Source organism: Trachemys scripta, chromosome 15 (assembly GCF_013100865.1).
Source record: "Trachemys scripta elegans isolate TJP31775 chromosome 15, CAS_Tse_1.0, whole genome shotgun sequence".
Lineage (NCBI taxonomy): Eukaryota > Metazoa > Chordata > Testudines > Emydidae > Trachemys > Trachemys scripta.
In genome coordinates, this window is record NC_048312.1 from 18,917,861 (window position 1) to 18,929,696 (window position 11,836).

Below are 11,836 nucleotides of genomic sequence, written 5' to 3' on the forward strand. Positions count from 1 at the left end.
CCACCTTCCTAGGTAACGTATTCCAGTGCTTCACCACCCTGGTGAAATAGTGTTTCCTAATATCCAACCTAGCCCTCCCCCACTGCAACTTGAGACCATTGCTCCTTGTTCTGTCATCTGCCATCACCGAGAATAGCCGAGCTCCAGCCTCTTTGGAACCCCCCTTCAGGTAGTTGAAAGCAGCTATCAAATCCCCCCTCATTCTTCTCTTCTGGAGACTAAACAATCCCAGTTCCCTCAGCCTCTCCTCATGAGTCATGTGCTCCAGATCCCTAACCATTTTTGTTGCCCTCCGTTGGACTCTTTCCAATATTTCCACATCCTTCTTGTAGTGTGGGGCCCAAAACTGGACACAGTACTCCAGATGAGGCCTCACCAATGTCGAATAAAGGGGAATGATCACGTTCCTCGATCTGCTGGCATTGGGAGTCTTCTAGCCCTAGAACAGGCACAGTGTGGGTAACCGTGGGCTAAAGCACACCTGAGCCTGCCCCTCTACTGGACCTCACTCCTAGCCTGGGGCACCCAGCTGTAGAAGTCCCCAAGGAGTTCACCTGCCATGTCCCGTTGGCACTCAGAGTACAAGTGAACGAAGGGGGGGGGGGGGGAATTTTTGTGAACCAGACGCTTGCCTGTTGTTTAGCCAGCCCTGAACAGCCATCACCTGAGCAGCTTTTGGTGGCCTGGGCTGGATTTGAGCCCGTTGATCTACTCCATTGTTGGAGACCATTCCTACCCTGCACTATCGCTGCAGGAAATCCACCCAGCAGTTCATCTGGGGCTCGCTCGAATAGCTGAGTTTGCTGAAGCAGGAGATGGAGCTTAGTACCTGCTCTCTTGTCTTGTACGCACAGAACAGGGCTGCTGTTTCACCAGTGCCCTCATCTCAGGAACCAGGGTGTAGATGAGATGTGTCTCTCAGCCTCCTCCAGCCCCCTGTGCAAATTAATCTGCAATTTCTTTAATCCTAGAGCTCATAAACTGATCCCAGCATAGCCTGTAGCCACACACATTCGCCATAGGATCTGGCATAACGGAGTTAACTCTGTTCCCTAAGGACCGCTCCGCAAGTTCTTTCAAGCACTTGGTTATTGCCGCTCGAGGACCAATTGCTCCTCCCAGCCGCCATGGGAATGTTTTCTTCAGTGTTTGCGCACGTTCTCCACAGGCCCAGAAACATTCTCTGCGGGCGACCGCGACATCATCACGTCCCAGTGAAATGAAGATGAATAATATCGGCACGATGGGCAGCCCAGTTATAAATCAACCACCCTGGAGGCGAGGCAGGCTGGGGCTTGTTTTCTTTGTGCCTGCGTCACAATCCTGGCCTTCAGCTGCTGAGTCTGGACTTCTCAGGCCTTAGGACAGCCGGTGTTATCACCTCAGACACAGGGGGGCACTGTGGCTTAATGCCCTTCGCCTGCTCAAGGAGAGAGGGGAATGGATCATCTACCCCATGCTCTGTATTCAGTGAATGCAATGCACAGGGATGGTGACTGATTGACCGCCCTGGAGACATGGGCCGTAGCAGGGACATCTTTCCTCCCCCAGCCCTGCCAGGGTGCCTCAACCCTGACCTGGAGGGAGCCACCCCTCAGCGTGAGAGTGGAGCCATGTCCAGGGCCTGCTCAGTCTTTGGCCTACCTGCTGGAGCACTAGGCCTGTGGCTGTTGTCTGTAAAGCAAGGCCCTGGCCACTTGGAACCGAGAGCAGCAGCTCACTCCAAGTGGGCCATGGAATCGCCGTTCCTCAGACTATTGCCACAAACCTCTGACCATTGCTAACCTGGGCTGGATTGGACAAGTGACGTGTGTCCCTGTCCTAGTCCCCGGGGCGCCCTGTCACTGGGGTAACCAGGCCCCTTTCTCAGTGTGATGGGGAGTGCTTTCCGCTCCTAGCGGGTACCTCTACAATTCTCACACCCCTCCCGGCTGTGCTGCCTTCCTGACTGCGGCACCTCAGTGTCCTTCAGCGTTTCCCACCCTGTGGCTCTGGGGAGTGGTGGTATACCAATAAAAACTAGCAGGATCTTATTAAAGGGGACAAGATAAAGATGCCACATTTATTATAACCATTTGATTTATGACCAATAACTAATATCTTAATCCTTATACACACACATTATACCTAATACCTATACACACACACACACATTTACACACGCACACATCCACCAGATGTTCTGCAGGTGCTGCATTGTTACCAGTCCTGCTTGAGTTTGCAGCTTGGGTTCATAGCTTGTGGCGGCTAACTGGCCAGGAAAGCCGGGCACAAGGACGAGCTGGGTCTCTGTTGGGCATGCACCAATGCCCTTCCATGTTGGCAGCAGAATGTTACCCTCCTCCAAAGTTTTTCATCTCACCCATTCTTTTTGTAGGCTTTAGTTTGAATCCAGAGTCTATAGGTCTTGCTGTGTCACGCTGCCTGATCACCCATCAATTGCAGACATAACTTTCAGCCTTGGACCGGGCTTTGATCTTCCTTCTATTGTACCTTTTCTTTTTAGGGTGGATTCTTTTTACTTTGTTAGGGCTCTTGTCTGCATTTTCAGCCGTTGGTGTTTGAACTTTATTTAATCAGGACAGGCTGGGGCTGGAGGTTGATTCCATCATCCATACATACCTCATTCCCACATCTAAACTAATAAGATTACAGCAGGGTTTGCAAAAATGAAGGTTGCAGCAAGCCCTTACAAAATGGAGTAAGCGTTTTTAAAATGGGGTTTGAATTACAATATGGCAAACGGTGAATAGAGGTTACACTATAGGCAAGTGTAATAAATGGTGTAACTTCTGTTCAATACTGAAGCAGTGCAAGTCTTGATGATTTAAGCAGGAATTGGATTGATAGTGAAATTTACAAAGGCAGCTGACTGAACAGCTATGGCTCTTAACAAGCATCTTAATTGTTAATTAGCCAGTTATTGGGGTAACCGGTTTTATCAATGAATATTGTTTCATTCATAAAACTTTACTTATGAAGTTACATTAATAAAGTGAACAATTAAAAACAATTTCATTCATCAGTTCTACGGTGGCGCTTCTGGGGCGAGGTGAAACCCCCAGGCACCAAGGGACTGGCAAGGGAGCTTCTGTCAACGGTTCTCATTCTGCTGGCCATCAGCAGGGAAGGGAAGGGATCCCACCCTGGGACTGGATGTCTTTCTAAAATCTGCTCTAGGGATTATTTTGGGGGAGTTCCCTGGCCCGGCTTATGCGGGAGGCCAGCCGGGTCCCTTCTGCCCTTAGAATCTGTGCAGCACTACACAAGCAGCGGGGACCATAATGAGGGGAGGGTGGATTTGCTTTTTTCCACTGCCAGGAAATTGGACTTCTGTCTCCAGCAGCTACTGACTTGATGGTCCCCTGGTCTGATCTAGTTAGGCAGGGCCGTTGTAAATCTCTTCCCACCCATTATGGCCTGAAGGCATCTAGCAAAGCCTAATCCCTCTGGCATTCTTACTTGGGTGGCGTAGCAGGAGCGGAGCGCAGGCTTTTCCAGGCTTGGGTTTGCACAGTCCCACCAGCTGCCCTTGGCCAGCCACGCTGGCTGCGTTAGTCCCTCCCTGGGGTATGTGGACAAGGCTGGGGGGAGGTTCGGTGGGTGTTAAAGGCTGGCTGCCCCTTTCTCTCCCCTGAAGACAGAGTCCTGATCAGTGGATCTTGACTAACGTGTCACGCACAGGGCGCAGGCCGGGATTTCCTGCTGGGGGGGGGGCTCTCCTCTGGGGCTCCCTTCTGAACACCTGCCAGAGGCCGTTCCTGGCAGGAAGGTGTCTGGACAGCCAGTGCACACGTGATCATCTTCCCGCCCGCTCTTTGGATCTTGTTGCCACATCAGCGCGCCCTCCCTCCCGAGAGCGGCTGTCTCTGGCCTAGCCCGACTGTCCTCCTCTCGCGTGGCTGGGGAGGTTTGTCTGGACCCAGCGTCTTGTGTCCGCCTGCAAGGAGACAGGGCTCATAACTCCCTCTTAGCTTTATGCTGCTCTACATCGGCTATGAATTATTGACAGGCTGCGAGGCGTGTTCGCTGCCCTTGGTGAGGGAGGGACGGGGCCTGCCCGCGTGCACTGCTGAAGGAGCACAGAGGGGCGTGTTAGTTTAGACACTAAGAATAACCAGGCAGAAAACCCCAGCTTCCCAATCGATCGCAGCAGGACTGCAGCGCCACGCTGCAGGGGAAATTGTTCTTGGCTTCTTTCTCTCTTCCCACCCTGGGCTCTAGAAACGCACAGAAGAGGCTCAGACCAGCTATCCCACGCAACAGGAGCCAAGCTAAACAGGAGGTCGCTACATCCAGCCCTTCCCACCCACAACTGGGAAATTTAGACTGAACTTGTCCATTCTTTTCGGCTCCCATTCTCCATTCCCAAGCTGGGGGGGAAGCGGGGGAGGCATCTCTCAGGCTGCTCCCTGGGCTCATTGATTTTCATTGTGTGGCCTTGGAGGATGGAGTTCAAAGCTGGGGTGGCACCCAGCCGTCCCCCTCCCCTTGTGTGCACCTGCCACTCTAGGCCCTTCCCGTGCATGATTCATGCCAGCTGACTGCTCAGAGGAAGCTTCCTTTGCCAGCAAAAGCTTTTTCTACCTAAAGAGAGAGACGTCCTGCAATTAGCAAGGTAGTGGGAGCTGGGGGCAGGGGTGCTGCCCGGCTTTACCTTCTCTCTTCTGCCCCTCTTAGCTTCTCTGCAGTGGGGAGCTCGTTCTGAGTTAACAACCTGTGAACCCCTTTCACTAAAATGTCCAGTCTAGCGAACCCCCTCCTAAAAACGAATATTTCCAGGGATTTTCTCCTTTACCGGAGTATAAATTATAAAAGCAGTGAGCTTGGAAATATAAAATTTGTTTTTATGACATGCTTATTACATGCTATTTATTATTAATCATTACAGTATTTTTATTACATTAAGAAAATAGCAACACTCTTCCAAGATCTCACTTTCGTAGCTTGTATCACTTTGAATAAGCCTGTTACAAGACAAGGCTCCTATGTTTCATCAAGGAGTATCAGATGTGAAACAGCAGGAAGGTATTTAAGAAGCCAACTCAAAGAGTTCCTCCTATACAAGCATTCAGGTCTTGAGCAGTCCAGGCAAATAACTCGCGTTACAACAAAGCTTAAACTTGTTCTTCATAATAATTTAAAAACAATACTAGCTGCCTATTTAATTTTAAAAACAGCCAAAAATATCCACCTCCCTTTCCATTTCTTATAAGGCGTCTTGAAGTTTAAATCTCCTCAGTGTGATAGATATGCTTGCTTTGATCTGCTTAGCTCGTGGAAGTCCAGGGCCTCTGAGCTGCTGGCCCCGTGCTGCCAGGGGGTCCCTAGGGACAGCTCTGTCCGCCATTAGGGAATTTTTACCCCAAGAACCCCCTGTAACATTTCGCAACCCCCCAGGGGTTCACGAACCTGTTTGGGAACCACTGTTCTAACTCTATCTGCAAAGGGGGATCAGCATTAGGGGGATGGTAAGTGGACAGTGGCCGTCAGCCGTCTGGCATGGGTATAAGGACATGAGCAGCGGGGGGTGGGAGGGGGGACGACAGTACCTGAGAGATGGAACTATGAAGGAAGGTGAATCGCTTGAGACACCACACTGCTTGGTATGTTCTAGCTACGCTGGGTTAGGCTGAAATGCTCAAGAAGCAGCGAGCCCGTTTGGGATCTCAAAGCTGTACGAGCAGAGTGACCCCGTTCAGCTCAGCGGAGTGCCTGTAGGTTTGCACGGGGGTAACTGGGCTCAGAATCTGGTCCAGCCCCCATGGAGAGAATGACAGGTTTCAGAGGAGAGAATGTTTTGTCTTGCTCTCCAGTGACTGCTGTGGTCAGGCAAGGGACAGCACTGAGCGGCAGCAGCAAGGGGCCTGGGCCAAGGGAGAATGTTGTGATGCAACCATGGGAGCAGAACGGGGAAGCCCTCTGCTAAGAGGGCCACAAAACAACCCCTCTGGCTTCACTCCAGAGAGCAATCCGACTGTGCTGTGACAGCTCCAGCACATGCCATGCATGGAGCTGTCTGCCCCCGGTGCCCAGGCCGTCTTGGTGATCTCTCTGCAGATCCTGAAGCCAACTCCAGGGACCACATCTGCCCAGTCACTTCAGTGGAGTTACAACAGCCGTGTGTCAGCCCATGTTACCTCCACTGGGATGGTGTCAAAACTAGAGGGTTTTTCAGATTGAATAACTGAATTAGCTGATTCCAGGGCCCTGCCACTTTCAGATGATGCGCAGATACCCACTGGTGGCGGCGAACTAAAGCAACAGCACCTATGTCTTGTGTGGCACATGCATTGGTGCTCATGTGCCCATAAAGAAATCCCTGGGTATTGACCCCTGCCGTGGTGGGCGGCTACCCTGGCTAACTAGAGAGAGCCCCAGGCCAGCCTAGGACCTCCTCTGCTGCGTCACTGAGCACAAGACTCAGCTATGCCTGGGCACGAATGAATGCAGCTCTCAGACTGCCCCTCGGCCCGTTGGGGTGCACCAAGGACCTGGGCCTTCCCTGCTCCCCAGCAAACAGCTGAGGAGCAGGGGGCCCTTTTTCTGGGGCTCCCCAGGACACCAGCGATAGAGTAATGTACCAGCAGTTTAGCTGCAAAGAGCCCCATTCTGGGGGGTGGGGTTGGTGGGGAGGAAGGGCTGGGGCTGTTGAGAGAAGGCTGAATGCAGGCTTGTGTGTGTCCATGTCTCCTGAACAGCTGCTGGAGAAGCAGCTGCCCAGTGAAACATCTGTTTAGAACCAGAGACCGAAACCCCCTTCCCTGTTGTGCGTGCAGCGCGGGTGCGTCCTGCTGGCAGGCTGACCTGGAACGAGGCTAGGAGAGAACAGCCCGCTGACGCGGATCCATAGGTCCAGGGCTCTGGAACAGTCTCCGTGGGCCCGCCCACTCCCAGGAGGGTAGGCCACTTGGCTTCACTTGCCTCCTTGGACTGCACCACAGTCTTCAGCACCCTGCTCTATGCTGGGAGCTCCCTTCAGCGAGTCCACCTGAGATGGACACCTGAGAGAGGCTTGTACCCCCAAAGGGAGCAATGTACCCTCCACTTCCCTTAAGCGGGAGTGACTCTCAGCCAGTGTTGTAGAAGTGGGAGGTGGGTGGGGGGGTTTATTAGACGTCTGGAACACAGCAGAGAAAGTCCTCGGTTAGCACAGAGAACAAAGTTACAGCATGGCCGTCTTGGTCAGCCCAGAGCTCAGAGCCCTCTGACCCCTCCCTTGTCCTAGTTCACAAGAGTCTCCAGCAGCCCACACTTAACACGGGTGCCTGGCCCCTCCTCTGCCCTGTTCTCCAACTGGTCAAACCAGCTGGCTTCCCATGGAGGGTCGGCCATCCCAGGGTCGTTAGTTGCTAGGTGCCAAATGTCCAGGCAATTGAAGTGGCCATTGTCTTCTCGGATTCTCCATGGATTGGGGGCCCAGGCCCTAGACAGCCAGGCGTCAGTCACTCCTGGATCTCTGGGTCTCTGCAAAGACCTTTTCCCACCACTTAGTTAACCAGGCAGCACATAGGGGGAAACTGAGGCACGTACCGTATAGTCATACAAATTATTACAGAAAACGCCCACTCCGTCACACCAGCCTCAGTTGTTGGCTAACTGCCTGATGTTACTGCAGCATCCGAGAGTCCAAACTGCAGGCTTAAGTGTGCTGGGACTTGGGAAAGTGGCTGTAAAAATGGCATTTGCCGGAGGCTAATTCTCTGGCTGGTGAGTGGCAGGGGGGAAAATCCCCCATTTGGGATGGAAGAGACAATTGCACAATCTCTTGCTGCGGAGACAATAAAACCCTTTCTCCTTTCTCTCTCTCTTTTCTGACAGCCAGCAGCCCTTGGTGAGCTGATAAACCCCTCCCTGTAAAGTCAGCTGCAGCGCCCGCCATTCCCAGGTCATCCCATGCTGGCATCGCTTCTCATCAGCCCAACAGGGAGCTGGTGTCAGCGTAACCCACACAGATGCTTCCTGAACTGATGATGAACGTGGGAGGACACTGGGGCATCGACAGGGGCCAGGTGAGCTGCTGATGAATGTCAATCATCTCATTTGCCCTCTGCGGAGGCCGGCTGAGCGTTGGAGTGGCACAGTCCCGGAGGGCCAGGCCTGGGGCTGATGCAGAGAGGAGGCTGAATGCTGATGAAAGGGGTCAGTCTGTCTCTCTCTCTCTCTCTCTCTCTCTCTCTCTCTCAAACAGGTGGGTTGTTCCAGCTCCAACCAAATAAACCAGCTTTATAGGAAAAAAACGGCCTCTTTTCCCTGACAAACAGGTGACTCCGAGGGGAGCCCTGTTGGTTTAACTCCCCCTGGTCACTGCAGGCTGAGCCGACCCAGGAGTGCCAAGACTCCAGCAGCAAGAACAAGTGCACGCAGGGCTCTCTGGAGGGGTAACTTCACAGGCTTTGATCGCATCTGCAGGCGCACACACCTCTCTCTCTCCCTGCAAAGCCTGGAATGTTTATTTCATAAGTGGCCGTGAGTGGCCTGCGGTGGTGTTGTAGCTGTGTCAGTCCCAGGATGGAAGAGAGACAAGGTGGGTGAGGGAATATCTTTTATTGGACCAGCTTCTGCTTGCGAAAGAGACCAGCTTTCGAACCACACTGAGCTCTTCACTTGACAGCTTCTCTCTCTCGTCAATAGAAGTTGGTCCAATAAAAGCTATTACCTCACCCGCCTTGTCACGCTAAGTAGCCATCAGTGGCTCATTTGCTTCTGCCCCAGAGAGCTTCCCCAGCAGTGCGGTCGCTTCCCTGCCTTTAGAATCTCAGCTCCAGCTGAGAGCGCCAGTTCTTGAGATGTGCAGCCTCATTTCTTGCCCACCCAGAGCAGCACCCCTAGTTTCAGCCCCTACGAGGGGCGTTGTCCATGGGCTAGGGATAGAAATACAATTCCAGGTATGTCTCCCGATGACTCAGAGAGGGGGGGAGCAGATTGTCAGTGTGGATGTTGGCAACATAAATCCATCAGCTGATTAGCGCTTGGCGGGGGTAGGGATGGGCTACTCCATTTCTAGTGTGGTTTGTTAGGTGGGTTAGCAGAGGGCAGCCTCTAACTCACCACTCACTTGTGCAATTACCTCACGTGTGTTTCAGCTGCAGACAGATGCTGAGACAAGACAATCAATGATCCGTTTTTTCTCATGCCAGGCCGGTCCCCCTCCAGGTTCCTGACCAGATTTTTGGAGCAACTGAAGAAGACTGGGGAAGCACCAGTCTGAGCAGTGATTTTTCTTGGGCTTGCTTCATTGGCTTCCAGGTCTGTTATGCGGGGTAGTTGTAGCCATGTCAGTCCCGTATATTAGAGAGACGGGGGGGGGGGGGGGGGGTAATATCTTTTATGGGACCAACTTCCATTGGGGAGACTAACAAGCTTTTGGGCAATGCAGAGCTGCTCTTCAGGTGTGGGAAGGTACTCAGAGCATCATAGCACACTGCAAGGTGGAACAGATTATTTAGCATAAGTAGCTAGCACATGTTCTAAGGGCCCATTCACAGGGGAGTGGCCCCTTAACCCCTCTGCAGTCACAGGACAAAAAGGGAAATTAGTGAGTTACAGGTTGTTGTAATGAGCCATGAATCCAGCATCTCTGTCCGGTCCAAGTATTGGGCAAGTTTCCTTTGAGGCGGGGGCCTGTAGGTCCGATAGAGTGATGACTGTCTCATACCAGCACACACTAAGACGGGGTGGGCAAACTGTGGCCTGCGAGCCGCACCATGTGGCTCTGGCGCTTTGGCTGGGGCACTGGGTCGGGGGCTGCACCACATGGCTCCCGGAAGCTGCACATAGCCCCACTCTGGCTTTTACGTGCTCCAATGGGAGCTGCAGGCGGGGCAGTGTGCAGAGCCACCTGGCTGTGCCTCTGCGTAGGAGCTGGAGAAGGGACATGCTGCGGCTTCCAAGAGCCGCTTGAGGTAAGTGCTGCTTGGAGCCTGCACCCCCGAGACTCTCCCCACGCCGCAACCCCCTACCCCAGCCCTGATCCCCCTCCTGCTCTCCAAACCCCTCGATCCCAGCCCAGAGCACCCTCCTACACCTCAAACCTCTCATCCCAGCTCCACTCCAGAGCCTGCACCCCCTCCTGCACCCTAACTCCAATTTTGTGAGCATACAATTTCTATTCCCTGGTGTGGCCCTTGGGCCAAAAAGTTTGCCCACCCCTGCTCTAAGGCCCAGTGAGCGTCTCTCCTGTTTCATTGCTCTTGTTTTCCTCCTTTCCCTTTATTTTTGGCTCCACTTGTGCCTGGACCTCTCCTAGGAACCCCCGCCCCCTGCAAGTTTACTGGAATGAGCACAGCTTGGTTGTTCCTTTTAGCACTAAAATCAACACACGCTAAAAAACAACCTCCCCTCTCCCCCTGCAACTTCCCTGTAGGGATGGCGCCCTGTCCCCCTTGCCCCCAGCCCTCCTTAGCCCACTGGCTAGGCGTGGCCAGGGCCTAACCCCTGCAGCCCATCAATGGGGTGTGAGCGAGGGTGGGAGAGTTTAATTTATATGGCTGTGCCTGCACCATCCAGTCAGAGCCCCAGGACGTCCGCATGGGGCTATAGCTCCTGTGTTAGATGTTTCTAGAAGGCCAGAGTTGGCGCTAGACACAGGCAGACTAAGCAGTTGCTTAGAGCCCTGAACAGCTTAAGGGCAGGGCCGGCCAGAGGATTCAGGGGGCCTGGGGCAAAGTGGGGTAGCTATGGCGCTTGTACACACCCAGTGGCAGTCCGGGTCTTTGGCGGCATTTCGGCGGCAGGGGGCCCTTCAGTTGCTCCGCGTCTGCGGCAACACTGAAAGACCCGCCACCGAAATGCTGCCGAAGACCCGGACTGCCGCCGGGCCAGGGCTCACGGGACCCCTGGGGCAAATTGCCCCACTTGCCCCCCCTTTTGGGCAGCCGTGTTTAAGGGGGCCTCTTATTTGCTGTGGGGTGTGTGTGTGCGCGCGCGCGTGCTCTCTTTCTCTCTCTCTCCCTCCCCCTGCTAGGCCCCCAATGGGCTAACACTGCCTCGGGGAAGGAACTGGCTTTCGCCCTCCTCTCCGGCAGACCCCTGCTCTTTGGGCAAATTTGTTGTGTCTAGCTCGCCCATCCAAGGGACAGCGAAGTGGGGTGTCAGTCCAGTGAGCTCATGGAAACGTGCCGACCCTAGCAGCGGCTATCTTAGCTCTGGCCTGGCCTGCAGGCAGCATGGCACTTGCTGGGTGTGGGGAGGGGGTGGCACTCTAGGATATCCTGGGGTGCCCCCGTTTACCAAGAAGGGAGTTGTTGCTTTGCGCAAAGGTGTGGTCAGCGGTGTGGGGGACACGCAGCTGGAGTGGCCCTGGCCGTGCCCCTGTTCAAAATAAGGCTGATCCTTGGCATGTCTCCGGGTGTGGCTGCAGGGGCTCAGGAAGGGCGTAAGCCCCTAGGAGAGCCGCGGCTGGGGGGTCGTGCTGATGGGCACAGGCCCCCGCCCAGCTCCAACAGTGACTGGCTTTGCCAGAACCCTGCAGCCCTGGTGCGGGCAGAGCAGGCAGCTGGGGCCCGGGAGTCCTAGTGGCCAGGCTGCAGCTCTAACCACTGGGCACCATAGCCTGTGGAGAGCGAGGAGCCGGGCTCTGGGAGGAGGGGCCCTGGCCTGGGCTTCCCCCGTGTCTCCCTGCAGTAGCCCGACGCTCCCATGGCCCCTGCAGGGGAGGCCGGGGCTTGCTGGGCTCCCCTGGGCCATGCGCCCGCCCCGCCCCAGCCCGCCGAGCTATGCCCCCCCCCGCGGCGGGGGCAGGTGGGCCGGGCCGGGCCGGCGCGCGAGGGGTTAAGCTCAGCCCGGCTCCCGGCGCTGAATATTTAAGAGCCGCGCGCAGGCGGCGGCGCAGCCC